The sequence below is a fragment of the Bombina bombina genome, chromosome 4, assembly GCF_027579735.1.
Source record: "Bombina bombina isolate aBomBom1 chromosome 4, aBomBom1.pri, whole genome shotgun sequence".
Classification (NCBI taxonomy): Eukaryota; Metazoa; Chordata; class Amphibia; order Anura; family Bombinatoridae; genus Bombina; species Bombina bombina.
This window is the reverse complement of record NC_069502.1, coordinates 360,545,971-360,572,356: the sequence shown is the minus strand read 5'-3', so window position 1 is coordinate 360,572,356 and position 26,386 is coordinate 360,545,971. Positions and strand designations below refer to the sequence as shown.

Here is a 26,386-nt window from a genome sequence, read left to right as displayed (position 1 = left end):
ATCCCTGCACCATTGGTTCAGCATACAGAGCTGAAGAGGTCGCATGTGAAAACGAGCAAAGGAGATCGCATCTGATGCGGCAGTCCTAAGACCTAAAATTTCCATGCATAAGGCTACCAAAGGGAATGATTGTGACTGAAGGTTTTGACAAGCTGAAATCAATGTTAAACTTCTCTTGTCTGACAAGGACAGAGTCATAGACACTGAATCTATTCTAGAAACCTAAAAAGGTTACCCTTGTCTGAGGAATCAATGAACTGATTGGTAAATTGATCCTCCAACCATGAACTTGAAGAAACAACACAAGTCGATTCGTATGAGATTCTTCGAAAATGGGAAGACTGAGCAAGTACCCAGATATCGTCCAATAAGGAAATACCAAAACCCTGTTCTCTGATTACAGAAAGAAGGGCACCGAGAACCTTTGAAAAAAAAAATTCTTGGAACTGAGGCTAGGCCAAACGGTAGAGCCACAAAACTGGTAATGCTTGTCTAAAAAGAGAATCTCAGACACTAAAAGTGATCTGGATGAATCGGAATATGCAGATACACATCCTGTAAATCTATTGTAGACATATAATGCCCTTGCTAAACAAAAGGCAGGACAGTCCTACAGAAACTGAATGTTGGTATCCTTACATAACGATTCAATATTGATAGATCCGGAACTGGTCTGAAGGAATTGACCTTCTTTGGTACAATGAAGAGATAAAATAAAAACCCCAGCCCCTGTTCCAGAACTGGAACTGGCATAATTACTCCAGCCAACTCTAGATCTGAAACACATTTCAGAAATGCTGAGCCTTTGCTGTGTTAACTGGGACACGGGAAAGAAAAAAATCTCTTAGCAGGAGGCCTTAACTGAAGCCAATTCTGTACCTTTCTGAAACAATGTTCTGAAACCAGAAATTGAGAACGGAATTGATCAAAATTTCTTTGAAGAAAACGTAATCTGCCCCATACCAGCTGAGCTGGAATAAGGTCCGCACCTTCATGGGTACTTAGGAGCTGGCTATAGGTTTTCTATAAGGCTTGGATATATTCCAAACTGGAAATAGTTTCCAAACTGATACCGCTCCTGAGGATGAAGGATCAGGCTTTTGTTCCTTATTGTGAGGAAAGGAACGAAAATGATTATTAGACCTAAATTTACCTTAGATTTTATCCTTTGGTAAAAAAGTTCCCTTCCTTCCAGAAACAGTTGAAATAATAATTTATTACCCTGGAAAGAAAAGGAAAGCAAAGTTGACTTAGAAGACATATCAGCATTCCAAGTTTAATCCATAAAGCTTTTCTAGCTAAAATAGCTAGAGACATATACCTGACATCAACTCTAATGATATCAAAAGATGGTATCACCAATAAAATTATTAGCATATTATAGAATAATAATAATGCTATAAAATTATGATCTGTTACTTGTTGCGCTAAAGCTTCTAACCAAAAAGTTGAAGCTGCAGCAACATCCGCTAAAAATATAGCAGGTCTAAGAAGATTACCTGAACATAAGTAAGCTTTTCTTAGAAAGGATTCAATTTTCCTATCTAAAGGATCCTTAAATGAATTACTATCTGCCGTAGGAATAGTAGCACATTTAGCAGGAGTAGAGACAGCCCCATAACCTTAGGGATTTTGTCCCAAAAAAACTCTAATCTGTCAGATGGCACAGGATATAATTGCTTAAACGTTTAGAAGGAGTAAAAGAATTACCCAAATGATTCCATTCCCTGGAAATTACTTCAGAAATAGCATCAGGGAGATTAAACACTTCTGGAATAACTACAGGAGATTTAAAAACCTTATTTAAACGTTTAGATTTAGTATCAAGAGGACCAGAATCCTCTATTCCTAATACAATTAATACTTCTTTAAATAAAGAACGAATAAATTCCATCTTGAACAAATACAAAGATTTATCAGCATCAACCTCTGAGACAGAAACCTCTGAACCAGAAGAACCATTATCAGTATCAGAATGATGATGTTCATTTAAAAATTCATCTGAAAAAAGAGAAGTTTTTAAAAGACTTTTATGTAAACTAGAAGGAGAAATAACAGACATAGCCTTCTTAATGGATTTAAAAAATAAAATCTCTTATGTTTATCAGGAACACTCTGAAAATTAGATGTTGACGGAACAGCAACAGGTAATGTAACAGTACTAAAGGAAATTTTATCTGCATTAATAAGTTTGTCATGACATGCAATACAAACAACAGCTGGAGAAACAGATACCAAAAATTATAGCAGATACACTTAGCTTGGTAGCTCCAGCACTAGACAGCGATTTTCCTGTAGTATCTTCTGACTCAGATGCAACGTGAGACATCTTGCAACATGTAAGAGAAAAAACAACATATAAAGCAAAATTGATCAAATTCCTTAAATGACAGTTTCAGGAATGGGAAAAAAATGCCAAAGAACAAGCTTCTAGCAACCAGAAGCAATGAAAAAATAAGACTTAAATAATGTGGAGACAAAAGCGACGCCCTTATTTTTTAGCGCCAAATAAGACGCCCACATTATTTGGCGCCTAAATGCTTTTGGCGCCAAAAATAACGCCACATCCGGAACGCCGACATTTTTGGCGCAAAATAACGTCAAAAAAATGACGCAACTTCCGGCGACACGTATGACGCCGGAAACGGAAAAGAATTTTTGCGCCAAAAAAGTCTGCGCCAAGAATGACGCAATAAAATTAAGCATTTTCAGCCCCCGCGAGCCTAACAGCCCACAGGAAAAAAAAGAGTCAAATTTCTGAAGGTAAGAAAAAATGATTAATTCAAATGCATTATCCCAAATATGAAACTGACTGTCTGGAAAATAAGGAATGTTGAACATTCTGAGTCAAGGCAAATAAATGTTTGAATACATATATTTAGAACTTTATAAACAAAGTGCCCAACCATAGCTTAGAGTGTCACAGAAAATAAGATTTACTTACCCCAGGACACTCATCTACATGTTTGTAGAAAGCCAAACCAGTACTGAAACGAGAATCAGCAGAGGTAATGGTATATATAAGAGTATATCGTCGATCTGAAAAGGGAGGTAAGAGATGAATCTCTACGACCGATAACAGAGAACCTATGAAATAGACCCCGTAGAAGGAGATCACTGCATTCAAATAGGCAATACTCTCCTCACATCCCTCTGACATTCACTGCACGCTGAGAGGAAAACCGGGCTCCAACTTGCTGCGGAGCGCATATCAACGTAGAATCTAGCACAAACTTACTTCACCACCTCCATCGGAGGCAAAGTTTGTAAAACTGAATTGTGGGTGTGGTGAGGGGTGTATTTATAGGCATTTTAAGGTTTGGGAAACTTTGCCCCTCCTGGTAGGAATGTATATCCCATACGTCACTAGCTCATGGACTCTTGCTAATTACATGAAAGAAATTAAAATATATATGAATATATACATATATATGTGTTTATATGTGTATTATTATTATCGGTTATTTGTAGAGCGCCAACAGATTCCGCAGTGCTATTAACAAAGACGGAGTACAACAACACAATTATAGGGATCAAATGGGTAGAGGGCCCTGCCAAGAGTTGCACTGTTGTAGTCAGCTCTTGAGAAGGTGATCAACAAACAGCTGGACTCTTAGGCTTACATGCTAAGGGGGTTCAGGGGATAGCAATGGAGGAGAGGAACTGGTATAAAGATAGGTTAGTGTAGGTTGTATGCATCCCTGAACAGTAGAGTCTTTAGGGAGTACTTGAAGCTTTTAAAACTAGAAGAGAGTCTTGTGGAGCGAGGCAGAGAGTTCCACAAGATGGGAGCCAGTCTGGAGAAGTCCTGTAAACGGGAGTGTGATGAGGTGACAACAGAGGAGGAGAGTAGGAGGTCGTGAGCAGAGAGAAGGGGACGGGAGGGAGAGTATCTGGAGACAAGGTCTGAGATATAGGGGGGGAGCAGTGCAGTTGAGGGCTTTGTATGTCAGAATGAGAATTTTGTGTTTGATCCTAGAGGCAAGAGGAAGCCAGTGAAGAGATTGGCAGAGAGGTGCAGCAGATGAAGAGCGACGTGTAAGGAAGATGAGTCTGGCAGAGGCATTCATTATGGATTGTAAAGGAGCTAGAGAGACCAGAGAGGACAGAATTTCAGTAATCGAGGCGGGAGAGAATGAGAGAGTGGATTAAAATCTTAGTTGTGTCTTGTGTAAGGAAGTGTCTAATTTTAGAGATGTTTTAAGGTGGAAGTGGCAGGCTTTAGCCAAGGACTGAATGTGAGGAGTGAAAGAAAGATCTGAGTCAAATGTGACCCCGAGACATCGGGCATGCGGGGTAGGGGTAATGGAGTTGTCGACAGTTATAGAGAGACTGGGGGGTGGAGAGTTTAGAAGAAGGGGGGGAAATAAGAAGCTCAGTTTTGGAGAGATTTAGCTTGAGGTAGTGAGAGGACATCCAGTTGGAGATGTGAGAAAGACAGTTAGTGGCACGGGTTAGCAAGGAAGGAGAAAGGTCTGGTGCAGAGAAGTAGATTTGGGTGTCATCGGCATACAAATTATATTGTAAACCGTGGGACTTTATTAGGGAACCTAGTGATGACGTGTAGATTGAGAAGAGAAGGGGACCGAGGACAGAGCCTTGCGGTACTCTGACAGAAAGTGGTGACGGGGCAGAGGAGGCCCCAGAGAAGGCTACACTAAAGGTACGGTTTGACAGGTAGGAAGAGAGCCACGAGAGGGCTGTGTCACATATGCCGAAGGATTGGAGGGTTTGGAGCAAGAGAGGGTGGTCAACAATGTCAAAGGCTGCGGACAGATCAAGGAGGATAAGCAGAGAGAAGTGGCCTTTTGATTTTGTTGTAAGTAGGTCATTGGTAACCTTAACAATTGCTGTCTCTGTGGAGTGATGGGGACGAAATCAAGATTGCAATGGGTCAAGGAGGGAGTTTATTGTAAGGAAAGGGGATAGGCGTGCATAAGCTAGTTTTTTGAGAAGCTTTGATTCAAGAGGGAGGAGGGAAATAGGGTGGTAGTTGGATGGGGAGGTAGGATCAAGGGAAGGTTTTTTTGAGGATAGGTGTGACCAGTGCATGTTTCAGCGATGAGGGAAATATACCGGTACTGAGGGAGAGGTTGAAAGTGTGTGTGAGTATAGGGGTAAGGGTGGCAGAGAGGGAGGGGAGTAGCTGTGAGGGGATAGGGTCAAGGGGACAGGTAGTGAGGTGAGAGCGCAGTATAAGTGCTGAAACTTCTTCCTCAGTAACAGGGGAGAATGAGCTACGTTTAAGGTTATGTGGGTTGTGGTTGATTGAGAGCATTTGAGGGGGTGAGAGAGTGGAATTATGTTAAGAGTTTATTTCATTTCTGATGGAGTCAATTTTGTTATTGAAGTGGTTGGCAAAGTCTTGAGCTGACAGAGAAGTTGTATTAGGAGGTGGGGGAGGGCGGAGAAGAGTATTGAAAGTGGAGAACAAACGTTTTGGGTTTGAAGAAAGATTAGAGATAAGAGTAGAGAAGTAGTGTTGCTTATGGAAATTAAGGGCAGAGTAGAAGTTCAAGATAAATTTGTAATGTTGAAAATCAGCTGAACTCCTAGATTTTCTCCAGTGCCGCTCAGCAGTACACACGTATACACACACACAAATATATATGTATATAAAATATTAAAAGTTTAAACACAGACCCTATAGACCGCAAAGTAAAGGCACTTTTCAGTGACTTTTTTCTAACAGCCCCCACCTGCTGGTTATTTATCGTGCAACCATAAACAACGTTTGCACGTTTACTGGTGTGCAATAAATTGGCGCTTCACTTGTAATCTAGCCCTTAAAGGGACAGTCAACCATAGAATTGTTATTGTTTTAAAAGATAGATAATCCCTTTATTACTCATTCCCCAGTTTTGCATAACCAACAGTTATATTAATGTACTTTTTACCTTTGTGATTACCTTGTATCTAGGAACCTTCTTCCAGCCCCCTGATCACATGACTGTGACTGTTTATTATCTATTGTCTTAAATTTAGCATTGTATTGTGCTAGATCTTAAATAACTTTCTGTGCCTGAACACAGTGTTATCTATATAGCCCACGTGTACTTTCTGTCTCTGTGTTGAAAAGAGATTTAAAAAGCATGTGATAAGAGGCAGCCCTCAAAGGCTTAGAAATTAGCATATGAACCTACCTATGTTTAGTTTAAACTAAGAATACCAAGAGAAAAAAGCAAATTTGATGATAAAAGTAAATTGGAAAGTCAATTAAAAGTCCTATCTGAATAATGAAAGTTTAATTTATACTTGACTGTCCCTTTAATGGGCAAACTACCAGACTGATTTTACTGAACACATGGCTACAATTTTAGGGAATATTAAAAATAACTAGTATTTGTTCAATGTTTGTTGCACAAATTATCATTAAATTAATTTATGTTAAATTATGAAATGTATTTGTGCTTCAGATAGCTTAAAGTGAATGTAAACTTTCCAGAATGAGTGCCCGGTTTTTAAAAACATTAAAAACAGGGGCACTTTCATTCATGAAAGTTTACATTTCACCAGTTTTCTTAAAATACTTCCCTTTTCTTCTTGAAGCCGCTCCAGTGCTTCACCAGCCCGTCGCAAGCCTCTTCATACGGCAGCAATGACGATTCTGGCATCCTCCAATCACAGTTTTCCTCCCCCCCGGGGAATCATTGCCTGAGGCCACGCTGTGATTGGAGGAAGCTGGTTTTGTCAATGCTGGGTAAGTTAACCAGGAAGAAGCAGATGGGGGCATCGTTTCAGAACGGCGCACTTTCACATGAAAATTGACATTATAAGCTTAGTAACAGGATATGTTATCATACTGCAAAGAATTACACTGCACCCACTCAGCTACTTCATAATGCCAGATAGATGGCAACATTTTCAGGGAAGAAACCCAGAACTAGAGTTATCAAATGGGTGCACACTGCATGGTCTAGCAAAGGGTTCGATAAACACAGGAGCCTGAGAGCCACTGGCTCCTAGAATTTTATCCATGGTTCCTAACTTTTTGGGTTATTCTCCATATATTTATATACAATTTTCATGTCTAATTATAATTAGTAATCATAATACAAACCTAACCCAAAGACCTCCAACAAAATATCAACAGTATTTTACAAAATAATAATTTTTATTAATTTGATTTTTTTATTATTATTTTTTATTATTTTTTATTATTAACTCCTCATTATACAGCTGTACAAAATAATAAATTAGGCTGTATATTCATTATGTTTATTTTAATTATTTAATTTTGTTTTGGTAAATTAGTTCCTGTAATCCCCTCACAATGAAACGCTCTCCAAGAGATTTCTGTAAAAATTATGTTGGGCAGTTTTTCTATTTTGAAGATATTATCACATCTCACAGTTCTTATAACGGTAAATTGTGTCTGCAGAAATAGCCTGCCTTTTCTTCACAGTAAAAATGTTATAATAAATAGAAGGTGAGAAACAGAACTTAAAGGAATTTGAAACCTAAAATCTTTCTTTTGTGATTCAGTAAAAGCAAACAATTTTAAAAAACAAGGTTTCCTGTGATTTACTATTATCAAATTTAATTAATTCCCATTGTATTTTTTGTTGATACAATGTGTAGTTGTCGGGAGCACTAAAGGGCAGGAAATAGTGCTGCCATCTAGTGCTCTTGTATATGGACATCATTCTTGCAAAACTGCTGACATAGTGTGCTCCAGCTACTTGCACACTCCTAAGTTTATGTCCCTGCTTTTGAACAAAAGATACAAATAGAAAAAAACAAAATTTGATAATAGGAGTAAATTAGATTTTATTTTTTTTAATTGCATGCTCTTTCAGAATCATGGGGGGAAAAAAGGATGGGTCTCATGTCCCTTTAAAAGGGACATAAACACTTTTTTTCCTTTTGTGATTCGGAAAGAGCACACAATTTTAAAGCAACTTTCAGATTTAAATTCTATAATCTGAATTTGCTTCATTCTCTTGGAATCCTTTGCTAAAAGGAAAAATGTACTACTAGGGGCTTTCTGAACACATTTGGTATGACAATGACAAGGAGCATATAAATGTAGAAACCAATCAGCAGCATGCTCCCAGTAATGCATTGTTTCTTTCCAGGCTATCTAGATATGCTTTTCAACAAAGCAAATTAGAGAATAGATGAACATTGGAAAGTTGTTTAAAACTATTTGAATCATGAAAGTTTAATTTTGATTTTACTCTCCCTTTAAGCGCATTGTAACCCTGGAATTCTATGTACACATATTCAGCCGCTTACTAAGTTCCAAGAATCTCAATTAGAAAATTGTTTGGAGTGAGAAAGAACTGCACAAGGATCTAAGGGTGAGGAGGAAGGGGCAAGCATTAAAAATGAAAGTGAAACCTATAAATGTTGTTTTAGTTAAAACTTGTTATTAAGGTAATGATTATTTTTCTCCTTCCAATAAAGTATAGCTGAAAAGTTTAACCTATTAAAGTGAAGGTAAACTATGATGAATGAAAGCCCGTTTTTTAAAAATACTATTAAAAACAGGGGCACTTTCATTCATCAAAGTTTACAAAGCAGCTGTTTTGTTAAAAAAAAAAAAATTACCTTTTTTTTCTTCTTTTCACTGCTACAGCAGCTTCCCCCCACATAGAGATCCTTTATTCACACATCAGCAATGACTAATCCTGCTTCCTCCAATCACAGCTTTCCCCCCAGGGTAGTCATTGCCTGAGGCCATGCTGTGATTGGAGGAAGCAGCCGGATTAGTCATTGCTGATGTGTGACTAGAGGATCTCTATGTAGGGGAAGCTGCTGTAGCAGTGAAAAGAAAAAAAGGTAATTTTTTTTAACAAAACGGCTGCTTTGTAAACTTTGATGAATGAAAGTGCCCCTGTTTTAATAGTATTTTTAAAAAAACAGGCTTCCATTCACCAAAGTTTACCTTCACTTTAAACTAGAACTCTTACTTATTGAATACTGATTTAAAGTGATTTGATTCAAATCAAATCCACCCTGTGACTAATTATATATTCTGCTTCTAAAAAGTGGCTAGCAAACTGGAGATTTAGGATATGTATTCCTAATATTAGATTTGTGTTCTGTGATACAGTCATAAACCCTATAGGGTAGTCTTGCCAACATACAGCAGACCACAAGGATATCTATTTTATAGCTAGTATTTACATGCAAAAAAGCACTTTAACCTTTAGGCAGGTTTAGAAAAAAAAAAAAAAAAAAAAGAGCTATACCTTAAACTATTACAGTGACAACAACCTAGACAAGGGAAACAGCCTTGTCTTTGTGGGGGTTAAAAATAATAAAAAATAGTTGAGCCAATATCAGGCGTGACAAAAGTCCAGCTTTTAACTCACGGACTAGGGGGATTACATTATTTTATAAAATTACAATGTTTACAAGTAATCTTATCTGCCGACTACAATTGCTAGCATATGAGACAAATACCTTTCGCTCCTTGTTTTTTTTTTTTTTTATTTGTTTAGCACCAACTGATGTAGAATGTTGCAGGTTCAGACACCTTTCAGCAATACCAAAGTATGAAGAACGAACTCTTAACTTCTTTGGAGGGAGTGAAACAAGTACAATTTTCATTTGTACAGATTAGCACACTTAAAGGGATATTAAACCCAAAATATTCTTTTGTGATTCTGACAGAGCAAACCATTTTAAAAAAAAGTGTCCAATTGACTTTGTTTGTTCCCATAATATTCTGTGTTGATGAGATACCTAGGTAGGCATCCTGGAGCACTACAGGGCAGAAAATTGCGCTGCCATCTAGTACTCTAGCAAAGGGATACCATTCTTTCAAAACTGCTGCCATATAGTTAGTACTAAAGAAATGGGCCGGCTCCTGGGCATAAGCCTCTGCTTTTAAACAAAAGATAGCAAGAGAACGAAGAAAAATTAATAACAGAAGTAAATAAGAAAGTTGTTAAAAAAAAAATCAAAAAAAAAAAAATCGCAAGCTCTATGGGAATCATGAAATTATTTTTTTTGTTTTCATATCCCTTAAAGCAGACTATGCTTTTGCTGAACATTCTTTACAGTAACTCGTTTTTTTTTTCTTCTGCTTACTTTAACAGGGCTTTTAAAACCAACTCTTTTTTAATCAATGCTTATGATTAAAGGGATATCAAACCCAACATTGTTCTTGCATGATTCAGATAAGAGCATACAATCTTAAACAACTAATATAAAATTTACTCCATTCTATTGGAATCCTTAGTTGAAGAAAGTACAGAAATGCACTATTGGTAGATAACTGAAAACATTCAGCCACCAATCAGCAGCTAAGTGCAAGTAGTGTATTTCTGCTCCTCAGTCGAGCTAGGTAGGTTTATCAACAAAGGAGACCAAGAGAATGGATTAAATAAGACAATAGAATTAAATTGGAAAGTTGCGTGCACTACCTGAACCATGTTTAATTGTGACTTTGCTGTTCCTTTAACCAATGAAATAATTCAGTCAAACATCGACCCTATACCAATGGTTCTCTACTGGTCCTGAGCAGAACTCGACACATAACTCAGCTTAGCTAGCACTGCTGGTTGGATCCAGATATCAGCAGGTTCCACTCGGGACCAGCGTTGCACCACAGGTCCCAAATGGCACTTCTACCGTGTGTTTAACCCCTTTGGGGGAGTTACACACAGCAGAGCAGGGTCAATAGTCGTAAAATGACATGCTCTAATAGTTTATAATGTCATTTTTCAACTATTATGGACCTTTAAAAGTTAAGCTTTCATGATTCAGATAAAGCACGCAATTTTAAAGAACTTTTATCTTATCTAATTTGCTTTATTGTCTCTGTATCCTTTGTTGATAAACATACCTAGATATGTTCAGGAGCAGCAATGCAATACTGAGAGTTAGCTGCTGCTTGGAGGCTGCAAATATATGCCTCATTAGTATTAGACATGTGCGTTCAGCATTCGTTTTTATAAACAAGTGCCAAATATGGCCACAGCCTTCTGCTCTTTTCCGAGCCAGATTTATTTGTTTAACAGTGCAACCCACAAAGATCTAGATTTTTACAGATCTTTGTGTGATGCACTATTATACATATAAATCTGTCTTAGAAAAATAGATGAATGACCCTACCCGCGGCCATATACGTTTTTATAATTTACAGGTCTAATTTGTACTCCAAAAGTGTTGAGCTTACTTTGAGGTGTGTATTGCTACTCCAACAAAAGGATATTAAGAGAATGAAGCAAATATGAAAATAGAAGTAAATTGGGAAGTTGTTTAAAAATACAGTAAATGATCTATCATAATGAATGAACCATTTTTGGTGTCATGTCCTTTATTTAAACATCGTACGTGGTATCATATTTGAGCCTAATGTAACCTGAGAAATTGTGTGGATTTTTTCCCCCCCATATCGCCCAGCCCTAAAATATATATATTACATACACACATAGAGAAAGTCCAGCACTCAAAAGCTCTCAGCTAAGATTAAAAGCAGAATGGAAGGGTTAGTTACATGGGACAAGCTTAGGTACCACGTCAAGGTCCCTTCCAAAAACCTGGGACCCTGATAACATAAGCCTGTGCACCATTCACCTGTTCCCAGTTTGTTGGATTGAGAGCTTGCATTGTGTGGCTGTTTTAGAAAGGGACCTTGACATGGAACCTGGGCATGTCCAATTTGGCCAAATGTGGTAACTAAACCTTCCATTTTGCTTGTAATCTTAGCTGAGAGCTTGTAAGTGAGTGCTGGACTTTCTCTGTGTGTTGTATTAATTTGTTTTCCCTATGGTTCTTGCACCCAGACCTGTCTGGGGTTAACTGCCTGTGACTCTGGGGATATCACAGCTTCCTGTGAGTGCCAGTGAGCACACAGGGCTGAGCATGTTGCAGGGTCATGGGATGTGTACCCGGTCCGGTCTGAAAGTGGTGTGTGTATAATATATATATATATATATATATATATATATATATATATATATATATATATATATATATATATATATATATATATATATATATGAGCAGGGTGGCGCAGAGAACCAAAAGCTAGAGAACACAATCAATGTACAACAATGTAAATATAGAACAGTACATAAGATAAGAAATAATAAAAATTATTACATATACAAAATCAAATCCATAAAATAAGTAAAAAACAAATAAAAAACTAATATATCAGAGGGAGATATTAGGTGAATAAGAGATTGGTCTAAGCCCAATAATAAGTCTAAAATAAAGTATTCCAGTGCACATCAGATGTAGAGAAAACAATCTTCATGCGATAATCCCCTAACGGATGTACACTTACTTCAAAAGACCTCAATCAAATGAGGTAAGAATGTAGCACTTTCATAGATGGGCAAGGCACCTCCTGTAGAATGGATGGAATACGATAACTGTGGGTCTCCTAGTATATAAACTTCTGTGTCTTGGAATACTGATAGTAGAACCTTCCCAGACTCCTCGTGCTCTCTTTAGTGAGTAGTAACTTCCAATTCCAGTATAGGTGTCATAGAAAAGGAACCAGAAAAGCAGACATAGTGTAAAACTGCTTTAATAGAACAAAAACTGACACACAATAAGTTACACTCACATTAATGAACCTCAACTAATGAGGTATGATAATAGCACATAAAAGAAGTGAAAGCTGATGCCCAGAAGTCCTGTAATCATCCGTAGTAGGGAAGACAGTTCAAGGTGAAATCAAAGGCTCCAGATACACAGAGGCACAGTTAAATCCAAAACCATAAACAAGCAGTGCACCTTCCTTAAATATCTTACGCGTTTCGAAGGGGTAAGTAATTTAGATTCCCTTCTTCATCAGAGGTAAGGACTATTACAAAACGCACCTTTAAATAGTGCCCAAAAATTGCTACATTCAATTTTCTATTCCGCCGTGAATGGTTTGACACGCAAACTAGCATTTCCGGAGTCCGTGACACGCAAAACGTTATTTCCAGACATGCGCAGAATCAAGAGAGACTCCCTCTCAGGCTCTAAGGTTGTCATAGATACAGACAACAATGAGCTTAGCATGAAAAGGAGACTGCGGCGATGCTTACTAAGCGTGTCAACCCAGACGGGGTGTAATAAAACATATGTATTGATAAGCGAAGTATAAAAGACAAGAAAAACTAGTGCATATTAACTGATATTCATATTACACATAATGCGATAAACGGATATTACAAGACATATCCCTACATCAATATCTTGAAATATCAAAAGCAAAAAATATATATACACATCTTAAAAGTGATTATGGCTAAAAACGATATTTCTATATAAAAACATTATTTAAATACATTCTTACAAACATTGTTTTAAAAAAAGTCCCCTTCATAAAAACATCTAAATATATAGTATGTATCAGCATATTATATGTAAGACATAAATAACTCTCATATAGGACATATAAGTCCTATTATCTCCTTTAAAACCAAAGAAGAGAAAGGCAAACGAAAGAAGGGAAGAAAGGGAAGAAAGGAAGAGAAAGATAATAATTCGTACTACCAAAAAATATTATATTGTTATAACTTAATAGGATCCCCCAATATATATCCATATAGAAATTTCATAAAGTGTATAAATACAAATCCAGAGTTGAGATCAAAGAGTGATATCAACAGTGGGAGAGATGTGAATACACCAGATTTATATGTACATACATGCGCGAAACGCGTCAGATCTAGCACCCCTTGCACACCTGTGTTAGTGACACTCACTTTGTATATCAAATAAAGTCACCTGGCTTCAAGTTCCTGAGTCCTCGCCTTTCTTCTTGTATCATATATATATATATATATATATATATATATATATATATATATATATATATATATATATATATATATATATATATATATATATATATATATATATATATATATATATATATATATATACACACACACACACACATACATATATATATATATATATATATATATACACACACGCACATATACATATATATATATATATATATATATATATATATATATATATATATATATATATATATATATATATATATATATATATATATACACACACACACCACATATACATACCAGTGACGTGCAGTGACGTCAGAGGATGGTGAGGCAGTGGCTAGGATACGCCTTCATTCTTTAGATATCCTTTGTTGAAGAAATAGCAATGCACATGGGTGAGCCAATCACATGAGGTATCTATGTGCAGCCACCAAGCATATTTAGATATGATTTTCAACAAAGGATATCAAAAGAATAAAGAAAATTAGATATTAGATGTAAATTGGAAAGTTATTTAAATTTGCATATGGGTTTCATATGGGTTTCATGTCCCTTTAAATGGTGTCTTGGAAAACTGGTCAACTTAGTAAACATCTGATTTTAGTCTAAAAGGATTGTAACAGAAACTCTTGCCAGATAACACAATGCTTGCTCTGATTATGAGATCTAGAAATCCATGCCCATTAAAATATGTTTAAAACATACATTTTACTTTAATGCTGCAAATTATGCTTATAGATTCTTTCATTACATAAGGGATGAGAGTCAGAGGGGGAGGAAGAGAGACAGAGAGAGAAAGAGACCATGGGGGAGAACAACACATAAGGAGAGAGATGGATAGAGACACACACACACACACACACAAGGGGGGGGGGGGGGACCACTGCATTTTAAAGTAATAAAACAGCAGAGCTACAGAGAGTTCAGAAAATTAGTCTATAATTTAGTGTGAAGTACAGAGGCAAGCTGCTAAGTTAGTGGGTGTAAAGTTTGAGTAAACAAAATACAAAAACGATCCTTTGCTGTAAAAGAGTAAAAAAAACACTAAACCACATTCATTAAATTATCATTTTAACTAACAGAATCTTTCAGTAAAATCTTACTTTAATAAGATGTGGGTGAAACACTGCTCTCTGTGCCTCTCTCCTGCTCTGTAAGGATTCAGGAAGTGACAGTGGCACATTCCACTGCACTTAGAGGGGAAGAACAGAACTCTCTTTTTCACTTTAGCAAAGCTAGCAGGTTCACAGGACAGCAACAAAATATATGAAAGTTGTTTTTTTGCGTTTTTGTTTTGTTTTATATGATTTAACATCCAGCCCCAACCCTATGTTCCACTTACTAATGCCTCTCACTGGATTGGTTCAGCCCAAATAGGACTGCCTCAAATAAGCAGTTAATGAGCCATGCAATGATCTTAACCACTTGCATCCAGTAGATGGCGCAGCATGTTGTGTAATGGTGGGCAGACCTGATTGTGCCTCTTCATTGCACAACATATAGCTGTGAGAAAAAAAAATGCTGGGGGAAATAATTTACAATTTTTTTTTTTAAAGCCAATAAAAAAAATATATTTTTGCCCATATGAGAGGTGAAGCACATCACTGATACATACATACATACATACACATATATATATACATACACATATATATATATATATATATATATATACAAATACATACATATACACACATTTATTTATTTTAGGGCTGCACGATTAATCGCATAAGCGATTTAAAAACCACAAGAGTACGCAATTTTTTGCTAAAAAAAAATAAATACATGATACATGAGCATGTGTATAAGAACATTATGCTTATAACAGCTGCAGTAACAAACACAATCTGCGAAAGAGGGAGATATCGAAAACAATGGAATTTTATTTCCAAAAGTTAATAAGATCGTATTCCGAGTTCAGGCCCGAGGGAACTCGGGTCTGAAGTCTAAAAATCCAATACATCTCCCTCTTTCGCAGTAGTTTGTCACGGTCACCTCCCCTAGGGGGGCAGTTGACTTTTTCTATCACTTGCCATCTCAGACTGTTAATGTCCTTATTATGATGGCGTAGGAAATGTCTAACCAGTGGTGTACTGGCTTCTCCTGCTTGTATAGTGGACAGATGATTCCGAATGCAGACCTTAATTTCATTAGTGGTTAAACCTACATATTGTAGGTGACAAGTTGTGCAGGTGAGTGAGTAAGTAAATGATATAGGTTGAGGTGCACTTCAAGCAACTATTGATTAGAAAAGTATCTCCAGTCACTTCTGATTTAAAAATGTTAGACACCATAATACACTCACAAACCCGACACTTCTGTCTACACTTAAACAGGCCCTTATGTACCAGCCAAGAACTGGTTGGTTTATTTAATTCTGGCAGTGATGAAGGTGACAACACATTTGCAAGGGTTTTGGCTCTCCTGTATGAACAGCGAAATCCATCACTTACACATTTTTCCAATTTATCATCAGCTGAAAGAAAGTTGAAATGTTTTCTAACAATTTTACATATCTCAGTATACTGAGAGCTGAATTCAGTGACAAAAGTTACACTTTGGAAATCTTTGTCAGAGGTGGAGCGAACTTTTGAATGTTCCTGTACCAAAGTGGTTCTGTTGATCCTCTGTACTTGTTCTGCTTTTAGAACAATTTGTCTAGGATAACCTCTTTTCTTCAATCTGTTACTAATTTCCATAGATTGTTCACAACAGGTTATGTCAAGGGTACAAATCCTGTTTTACCCTGACAAACAAATATGATCATCAATATAATCCCTTCAAATATCTTCCCCACTATTGATGTCAGACCAACTGGTCTATAGCTTCTGGATCATCCCTGCTTCCCTTTTTGAAGAGTGGCACCACATCAGCTTTACGCCAATCCTGGGGTACTATGCCTGAGGATAATGAATCTTGAAAAATTGAGTAGTGGTTTGTCTATAACAGCGCTAAATTCCTGTAACACCCTTGGGTGTATTCCATCTGGGCCTGGAGTTTTATTTACCTTAAAGGGACACTGAACCCAATTTTTTTTCTTTCATGATTCAGATAGAGCATGCAATTTTAAGCAACTTTCTAATTTACTCCTATTATCAAATTTTCTTCATTCTCTTTGTATCTTTAATTGAAAAGCAAAAATTTGGGTTCAGTGTCCCTTTAATATTATCAAGTTTTTTCCTGATATCCTCTAGACCAGTGATTTGCAACCTTTTTTTTGCTGTGGCACACTTTTTACATTAAAAAACCCTGCGGCACACCACCGTCCCAAAATTTTACAAAATCACACATTGTAGCCTAATACAGGATATATATATATATATATATATATATATATATATATATATATATATATATATATATATATATATATATATATATATAGATATATATATATATATATATATATATATATATATATATATATATATACACACACACACACACACACTGTACTGTGCTGTCATGCCATGCCTCCTACAAACTATACAGGACATATTGACATTGATTCACAAACAATCATAATGATTGCCTGTGAATGAATGTCAATATGTCATGGTTGTAAATGATGCCTGATGAGCCTGTCACATACCTCCCAATATTTCAAAATTTGAAAGAGGGACCCCGCACTGTTGTCAGTCTGCCGTGGCACACCTGAGGATCTCTCACGGCACACTAGTGTGCCACGGCACACTGGTTGAAAAACACTACTCTAGACATAACCCAGTTAATGGTACAGGCTGGCATGTCCTAGTTTGTTCCAACTATCCTCCATTGGTTTCTCTTGTGTATACAGAAGAAAATAACTGGTTTAGTACCTCAACTTTCTCCCTGTCACTGTTAATCATGCTACCCTCCACACATTTTCATGTACCTATATTGTCCTTAGATTTTTTTGCCATTTATGTATTTAAAGAACCTTTAAGGGTCAGACTTAAAATCCATTTGCAATTAATCTTTCATTTTCAATTTTGGCTAATTTGATTGCCTTTTTGCACGCTTTATTACATTCCTTATAAGTTTGGTATGTTGACTCTGTACTATTTTCTTTGAATAACTTAAATGCCCTAAGTTTTTTCCTAATTTCTCTTAACACATTTTTATTTAGCCATATTGGTTTGGATTTATTTTTTTTTAATAACCATATGGTATGTTATGTATATTTATTTAAAAAAAAAGTTTTAAATGTTATCCATTTATCCTCTGTATTTTTATTAGAGAATACTTTGTCCCAGTTCATGTTATTTAATGATTTCCTTAAATCGTTAAATGTTGCTTTCTTAAAATTAAAGTATGCATGAGCCAGCAAAAAAAAATGTAGCCTATAATATCTATTTTGTAATATATTATACATCCAAATATGCACACCCTTACTCTAAAAGAAATCTGAAATTACCATCACCAGTCCAGCCTAAATATCATATAAATCATCAACCACTCATTATATCAGGGTACATTCAACTCAGCTGTAACTGTATTCTGAACCAAAATAAAGAAAATTAAAACTGCTGGTTCTGGGTAAAATGTGATTATTTAAAAAATGCAGTATGACAATGCAATAATAGTAAGAAAATTCAGTTATTTAACATAATACCAGTTTTTCAGCAAAACATTTGGTAAAACACATTTCCGCTTGCATTTGTAATTGTCTTATTTTTCCGTAGAAAAAGATGAATAGGCAACTTGGTTGCGAAAGAGAAGGGTTTTACATCTAAATAAGACTATTGGAAAGGAGATGTTTTAGATATTATTGCCATGGAGACAACAGAAAATCAAGAGCGAAACAGGTGCAATCACCAAAGAGAGTAGCTCAATAACCACAATGATCCTCCTATGCGATGAGTAAAATCAAGCTAAAGTGATTGTTTTTTATTATTATTACACAAACGAAGAAGAAAAAAAAGTAATTGCATATTCTACGAATATATAATAAAAACGGCAAAGTGCACGCTGCATGCGATTAGCTGTGGTGTGTGCACTGACCTTCTGTTGAGCATCCACTACCTACCTTAAGGACCAAGCTGATGCTCCAATTACTGTTATAACGGAGATGCTACACTACACCACCTCCTCCTCCAGCTGACTGCAGGTTCAACCTCACTGTTGCACCACTAGCTCCCCAGGAGAGTACATAGGATTTAAGCTTGTAACCAATCACTTGGCCGATTGTCCTTACTGCCAACGATAATTGGTTAAAAAAGAATGTCTATCAAAGACATTTAATATTGCTATTTGAGAAGAGGGGTGTTTGTTGTGACAATCCCCAGTGTTCTAGAGCATCTTGGGATTTGTAGTTTAAAACGTTGATAATTGAAACAAATCCAAGATGATCATGAACTACACTTCCCATACACACATTGAAGCAGGGCGTGACTCCGCCTACTGATAGGTAAACTTGTCTGACTAATTCCGGGAAACGCCTTATTTCTTCTTCTGGACGGTGGATACTTCCTAGAACGAACTTCCGGTAGCAGTGAATCAGGGTCGAGCTGTTGTTGCAGTGGGTCGGGGACCTTAGTCTGTTCGCTGGATCACAGGTAACTCCCGAACCGGATAGCTCGAGTCGTTGCTCAGTTGAAGTCCTACAGTGTACCTATTTAATTGTGAGCTGAGTAACGCTATTGACGGCTGGGCCTGGAGGTGTCAGCTGGGGACATGGGGTGCACAGTAATCTCTGATAAGACTTTCCCTCCCCCTGTATGCTCTGTTATCTCTCCTGGGCCTGGTATATCTGTGCAATAATCCTACTGCACCATGTTGCGTCTCACTGTGCTGCTTACCATTGACAGTCGCATCTCGGTGACACCTTTATCTGTGGGTGAATGTCCCTGCAGCTATTTGCCTGTTATCCCAAGGTTGCTTGTATAACATTTAATTTATAAATCGTTTTTGTTATTCTTTGCTATACATTTAAGAACTACTTCTATGCGTTTGCCTTTTTCTACTAATGGTGTTGTCAAGATTTGTTTGAAAGTTAAGAACTGTCCCAAATACTGAGGTGACAAGTGCCATACAGTTTTTAGGAAACCGTGGATGATTTTATAAAACGAGGTATGTAGAATAGTCCAAAGTATTAGGAAACATTAATTTTAGGAACCATTTGTCAACACTTTTCAACTTGTTTGTAAATATTGCTCCCTTGATACAGACTCTAGAAGCAAGAAAGTTGTAGATTCAGGGGCTGTCACCTAGATCTCTTTACACAAGTAATAATCTGTTTCCTGATATTCTAATGTTATGTCGTTTTCTAAACTTCATGAATCATCTCAGTATGGAGAGATTTGTCTCATTGCACAGTTCTTGGTAATGTAGGTTGTCACAGGGAATATACATATGCATAAGTATAAGGAAATGATACTCCATAAATTTATTATCGATGTTAGATTATTCACTGTGAAAGGTTTAGGGTTTCTAGATCAGGGAAACATAAATTCTTGCTCTCATCCTGGCATGCATTGTAATAGTAGGGATTGCCCCTTACATATGTGTGTTTTTACATTTGAATGCAACTTTTTTGGTGCAAAGAAAAGTGAAAATATAGCAAATGTTTGTTACATTATGTTTTTATATATCACACATTGTCTCTAGTTTTCAGTGATGGTGTTCACAGCCTGATCCAGAAGCACTATAGTTAGGGTTGCCAGTATTCAACCGGACAGTCTGGTATTTTAACAGGCTGTCCAGTAAAATCTGTACAAAAATACTGAACACTTGTATGTCCAGTATTTTTAAAGACCCCGGCAGCTAAATGTAAAGGGCCTTCTAGGCCTTTATGCATTAGAAATATGGCTCAAAATGAAGTTACACTGTGCATTTTCTATTATGTGTTACACACAACCATGGGGGTGTTCAATCATTGCTGGGTGTGTACCTCTAGCAGTCAAGGGGTCACATCACTGCTCTGTACATGTGTTACTGGCCACCACAGGGATAAAATAACTGCTTAGTTGTGAAAAATATATGTGGTGGGATCAAGGGTGAGTCCTAAGTTAGAGCTTTTTTGGAGACCTTGTGTGAACCCAGCTACGTCCCGTATCCAATCACCTATAGGTCGTCCGGTGTTTTTATGAAGCACTGCTGGCAACCCTATGGCTACCATAGACATAGGGGAAGACAAGTGAGTGACTGAAAAAATAACCATCCTTTAGGAAGTGTCTTAAAGTGAATGTAAATTATACGGTTGTTAATGTACACTAACAATTCTCAATAAACCTATAATTGAAACCGCAATGTTTTTTTTCTTCAAAATTCATGTTATCCTATTATAATTTATATTATAACTTATCTCCGTTCTGATGGATAACACCTCCCATCCTGGACTTCCTGTATTCTGACTACATTGCGTATAGAGCAGTCCCGCCTGCTCTATTACGTAGTCCTGAAGCACGCTCACGAAGAGAAATCAATTAGCCCATGCGTTTTAAAACTATGGCTAATATGCGCATGCGTGCCCTGATCCATTGCGAATCGTAGTAAATGCTTAGCGCATGCGCTAGACGTGGACGAGCATTGCTTGTCAATCACGAATAGGAAGGGAACGCATGCGCAGTTATATCGCATGACGACAAAAAAAGGGGCTGGACGCCACTGGGTGTAATTGATTATTCGTTAAAGGAACTGTCTATCAACTTGGAACTGAGGGACAAGATGGCGGGCGGAGGAATAAAGTAAGAAATATAGCGATAAAAACGTTTATATTCGCATTTCTTATTCAATTAAAAAAAAAAATCATGACTTAAACTAACGTTTATTTTTGAAGATTCACAACATGAGGATGAGAGGTGACCGTGAGTTTACATTCACTTTAAATTACTAGTTCGTCATTGTAACAACAACCTTGCTAATAGTTTTGGCATCTGCCTTTAATCTACCTATGTTTATGTTTAGCTATTATATATTTTGAAACTGTTCATATGACTAATGCTGTTATAATTTTAAATATTACAAATTTGGTTGGAATACACTGGTGTTGGTGTATTTGTTTTTAATGAAAAATATGACTTTAGTGTCCAGTTCAGACGAATGCTTGTAGAGCACCTGTACGTTGTGTGTTTGTGTGTAGTCAATTATTATTGGTCTTGAGATATTTATAACAAAACTTTATTGCTCATTCATCTTCAATTCAGTCTTCTTTAGGGAATTTGATTCTTAACTTGTTTAATACTATTCTGTGTTAAAAAATACTTTAGGGTTATGGTACTTTTTAAGAATGCAAAGTAATTTAATTTAAAGGCCAATTTTCTAATTTGCTCTTATCTAATTTGCTTCATTTTCTTGGTGTCTTATGTTGAAGGAGCAGCAGTGCACTGCTGGGAGCTACCTGAAAGTCAATGACAAGATGTATATATGTGTGTGTGTTTGTGCCTCCACCAGTCAGCAGCTTCTGAGCCTTCCTAGGTATACTTTTCAACAAAGGATACAGATAAAAACTAGTTAGATAACAGAGCTAAATGGAAACGTAATTTAAATTGACATGCTCTATCTAAAGAATGAAACAAAAAATAGTTTCTGTCCCTTTTATACCAGGCACTTTCTATGCCAGTGTTTATTGCATCCATGGATCAATGTTTTCTTTATGGCCTGAAAATTAGGCACAGTGCTGAGAAATGTTATCCCAATGCCTTATATGTTAGCGTTGAATCTGCGAGTCAGGCTTTTTAAAATGTGCCATTCCTTGCCACCAATAGCATCCTAGCCTACATAGTACCTTTAAAACTAACATTACTAGCATGCTGTAAAGCTAGTGCACACTAATCTGCAAGGCTGGGCACTTAGGATGGTTGAAGCAATCTTTTGCATCCTGAACCTACTAACCTCTATTTATATAAATATTACGAATAGTCATTTTATATTGTTTACACAGATTGTTTGCTGCTTTTTTGACTCACATAATGCAACTATATATTCCGTATTCTATAAAGCAAGATTATATGAAAGTCGTTTTAATCATTATAAGTATTTTAGAGCTAAAACATAATGTGATACATATTGACTTATTCTTGAATAAAACATAGCTTTTTAAATGCTTGCACATCTGATCACTTATGTTATAGGTCAGGGTGTGACCCGTGCATACACCCAGCTCAAAAACCAGAAGTTGTGTTTTTTTGTTTTTGTTTTAATAAATTGGGTTCACACGTATACACACAGATTATCAACAATCCCATGTACAATTCTCCAGTTTACCCACAGTGAGTGGCTCTTCGAGTCCTGAGATCACACTCATACGGCAGACTACCTGAAATGTGTATTGTTTTGGCTCTGATTGCAAGATGACTTCTGTCTTCTCTAGGCCATAGCTGGGACCTACCACTCACAACATGCCATGAGGTCACAGTGCCTGTTATAAGTCAGTGCTTCATGGTGGATTATTCATATTTCTACTCTGCCTCCTCTGATTGGTTCTCCATAGAATCAGTCTTCCTGGGGACCCCATGCTCAGCTCATTGATGTCTGCTTCCCTTGCCCCACCCCCCCCAGTTGTAGCCAGTTTGGGAACATGAAGCTTCTGTAACCCACATAAATAATCTATTTTAAACCTACTGTTCACTTTATCAGTAAACACAACCATTTAGTGGTTAGTTTTACAATGTTTTGTATGATTTTTTTGAAGTTTCTGCCCACACCCACTTTTTGTGAACTAGAAATAAGACAGGTTAGACTGCTTGATGTCATGTTCTCTAGTGTGTAAACATCTTAAATAGAGATCATTAACTTTTTATTAGTTATGCTTATTTATGCCTGGCGTACACCTTCTGCTTAAAGTGAAGGTCAATTTAGATGAATCGGTACCTGGTTTTTAATAATCCTTTTAAAAACAAGGGCACTTTAATTCATCAAAATTGACATTTCACTCGTTTTTTTTCAAAAACGTACCTTTTAATCCTGACAGCTGCTGCAGCGCTTCCCAAATGACGAATCTGGCTTCCTCCAATCACAGCTTCCCCCCCAGGGGAATCATGGCCTGAGGCAACGCTGTGATTGGAGGAAGCGCTACAGCGGTTGTCAGTATTAAAAGTTGTCAAGTTGTCAATTTTGATGAATGAAAGTGCCCTTGTTTTTAATAGGATTATTAAAAACCGGGCACCGATTCATCTAAATTGACCTTCACTTTAAACGTATTTTGAGATTAAATTCTAATCGGATCATTATTTAGATATCCTGTGTTTTTTTTGACAGAACACTTACCATTTTGATATAAATAACTCAAAATATATTAGAGCTGCAATCAATATAATCGATAATAATAGATTATGAAAATAGTTGTCAACGATTCTCATCGATTAGTTGGTCTGCGTTAAGTTGGTTTGCACACAGCACCAGCTGCTTCACTCCGATGAACTCCGGCCCATGGTATTGTGTTTAATGGTTATGTCCTTAGCCTAAAGAACGTCTACAGACATTTTACTTTTCACTTTTTCAGGACAGTAGAAGTCTATTTTTAAAGAGACACTCAAATCAAAATTAAATTGTCATTATTCAGATAGAGCATGCAGTTTTAAACAACTTTCCAATTTACTTACATTAAAGTGAAGGTCAATTTTAACTAACTGCACAGCACCCATGTAAACATTATCAAATAACTATTAAAGTCGCTAACATATTTTTTTTTAAAAAGTATATGAATTTATAGTAAAATATATATATATAATACCGCCGTTTCTTATTTGTACTCCTCCCCCGCTCCACTTCCTTCTTTGCATCTAATGACGTAGCGAGCATATCAACAAGCTCACCGCGTCACTTCAAAGCTCGTGCACAACACCGGGTTCAGAATGCGCATGCGTATTTTAACCGCATTTGCGCATGCGTAGAAATTTTCAGTACGTAGCACTGTTAGATTGTATTTACACAAATGTAAACTTGGATCCATACTTTGGAACGCAATAGTGTAAATCGCTTTCTCTGTCTAATTCTAATTTTTCTCTGTCTAATGACTAAATCAATGTAACGAATGAAGACATACAGCGCAATACGCATGCGCATATCATGCACGAGCATGAAGACGATGACGATAGCCCCGGTTACACGCATGCGCAATAGTGATTGATGACGCGGGTAAAAAGGGGCAGGACGCCCCGGGGGAAGAAAAGTAATTGGCTCTAGGATGTAGAAAACCTGTCAATCAATTGAGGGAAAATATCGGGCGGACAATTACGGTAATACGGAGGGTAATTGTAAATTAAAAATTTAAATGACAAGAATATTTTTCAAGCTATTGATGAATGAACATCATACTGATTTCACATGTAAAGTCTCAAACTGTAAACAAGAGCGTTGGACTTGACCTTCACTTTAACAAAATGTTCAGTCTTTTTTTTTTTTTTTTTTTTTTATATATTTAAACTTTGAGTCACCTACTGAGCATGTGCAAGAATTCAGACTAAATGTGGACATAGACATAACTTTTAAAATTGTCAGAAGAAAATCTACTACTCAATTGAAGTTCAGATTAAGTGTTATTGCATTGTCTTGTTATCTTGCTTTTGTTGACTATGCAAATTTACTGTGTTTACTGGTGGTTTAAGTTTACAACTACTCCTGCTTTGCATGATATAGTTTCAGAGCTTAGTTTTTTCACACTTAGCCCTAGATTGATGGGAGTTATTTTAATTGATGTGCAGTATTATCTTTTTGCACAATTATTAGCTGATTGCTTGCTATTGCTGATTATATGTACTGAAGTCCAAGTTTACTTTATTGAGAGGCCCCTTGCCAAGGAGGAAAACACTTTTGCATTGGTGGAGAGTTAACAAAGATAAATATCACATTGGCAAAACCCTACTTATACATCTCAGGCACCTCAACACCACCTGAGCACCTCTTCTCTGCTGCAGGCAACATAGCTTGCAAAAAGATAGTCAGCGTCAGTCAGCAACATGTGGATATGTTGACATTTCTTCATTTCAATGCAAAGTTTCTGAAAGGATGAATAACAGAATGTTATGAACAGTGATACTCTACCTCTTTTTAGTTCTACCTCTTTTTAAAAAGTTTGTGGTTTGGTTTTGCTTAGTTGTAAAAATGTGTTCTGCTGCTTAAAAATTGGACAAACAGTTGTGTTAATGTAAATTTTTAGTCTGAAGTTTTATATTTGTAATGCTCAGTATGTGGATTTTATTTTAAATACAGGAGAAAAAAAATAGATTTTTTTTTTCTTTTCTTTTCTTTTTTTTTTTTTTTTTTTTTTATCAGATTTAGTCGATTTTATCCCCCCCAAAAAAATTGTCCGATTTTAATCAATTATGAAAATAATCATTAGTTGCAGCCGTAAAATATATCCTTGTCTCTGGTATTAAAGGGACACTATAAAGTCCAAAATTAGTTTTTATGATTCAGAAAGAGCAGCAATTTTAAGACACTTTCTAATTTACTTTCATTATTAAATGTTGCACAGTCTTTTTATTTGTACACTTTCTGGGGAACAAGATCGGATGTGCCTTTTATATGATAACTGAGCACGATCGGTGCTCCCTTACCATAAGAGGGCAGATGTATGTTTTGGGACCATCGTCTGGGCCTCTGTGCTGGAAGTAGGTACTATGTCTACACACTACGCTGAGTAAAGAATTGTGTGACGTAGTACCTACGTCCTATTGGCGGAAGGGGTTAAAATCTGCGCTGCTTTCACTCTCAACATACTGCATGTAAACAAACCTAGAAAATTTATT

General features: G+C 36.6%; 2 protein-coding genes across 2 annotated transcripts in view; one reads left to right on the top strand and one right to left on the bottom strand.

Annotated features, from left to right (window-relative positions):
• The window catches only part of SERPINI1 (serpin family I member 1), a 229,498-nt gene extending 210,598 nt beyond the window's left edge, over window positions 1-18,900 (bottom strand). The window contains exon 1 of the mRNA XM_053710113.1: window positions 18,724-18,900. The gene's annotated coding sequence lies outside the window, so the exon portion shown is untranslated. The remainder of the gene's footprint in view (window positions 1-18,723) is intronic.
• A 215-nt stretch (window positions 18,901-19,115) lies between these two features.
• The window catches only part of PDCD10 (programmed cell death 10), a 167,182-nt gene continuing 159,911 nt past the window's right edge, over window positions 19,116-26,386 (top strand). The window contains exon 1 of the mRNA XM_053710112.1: window positions 19,116-19,252. The gene's annotated coding sequence lies outside the window, so the exon portion shown is untranslated. The remainder of the gene's footprint in view (window positions 19,253-26,386) is intronic.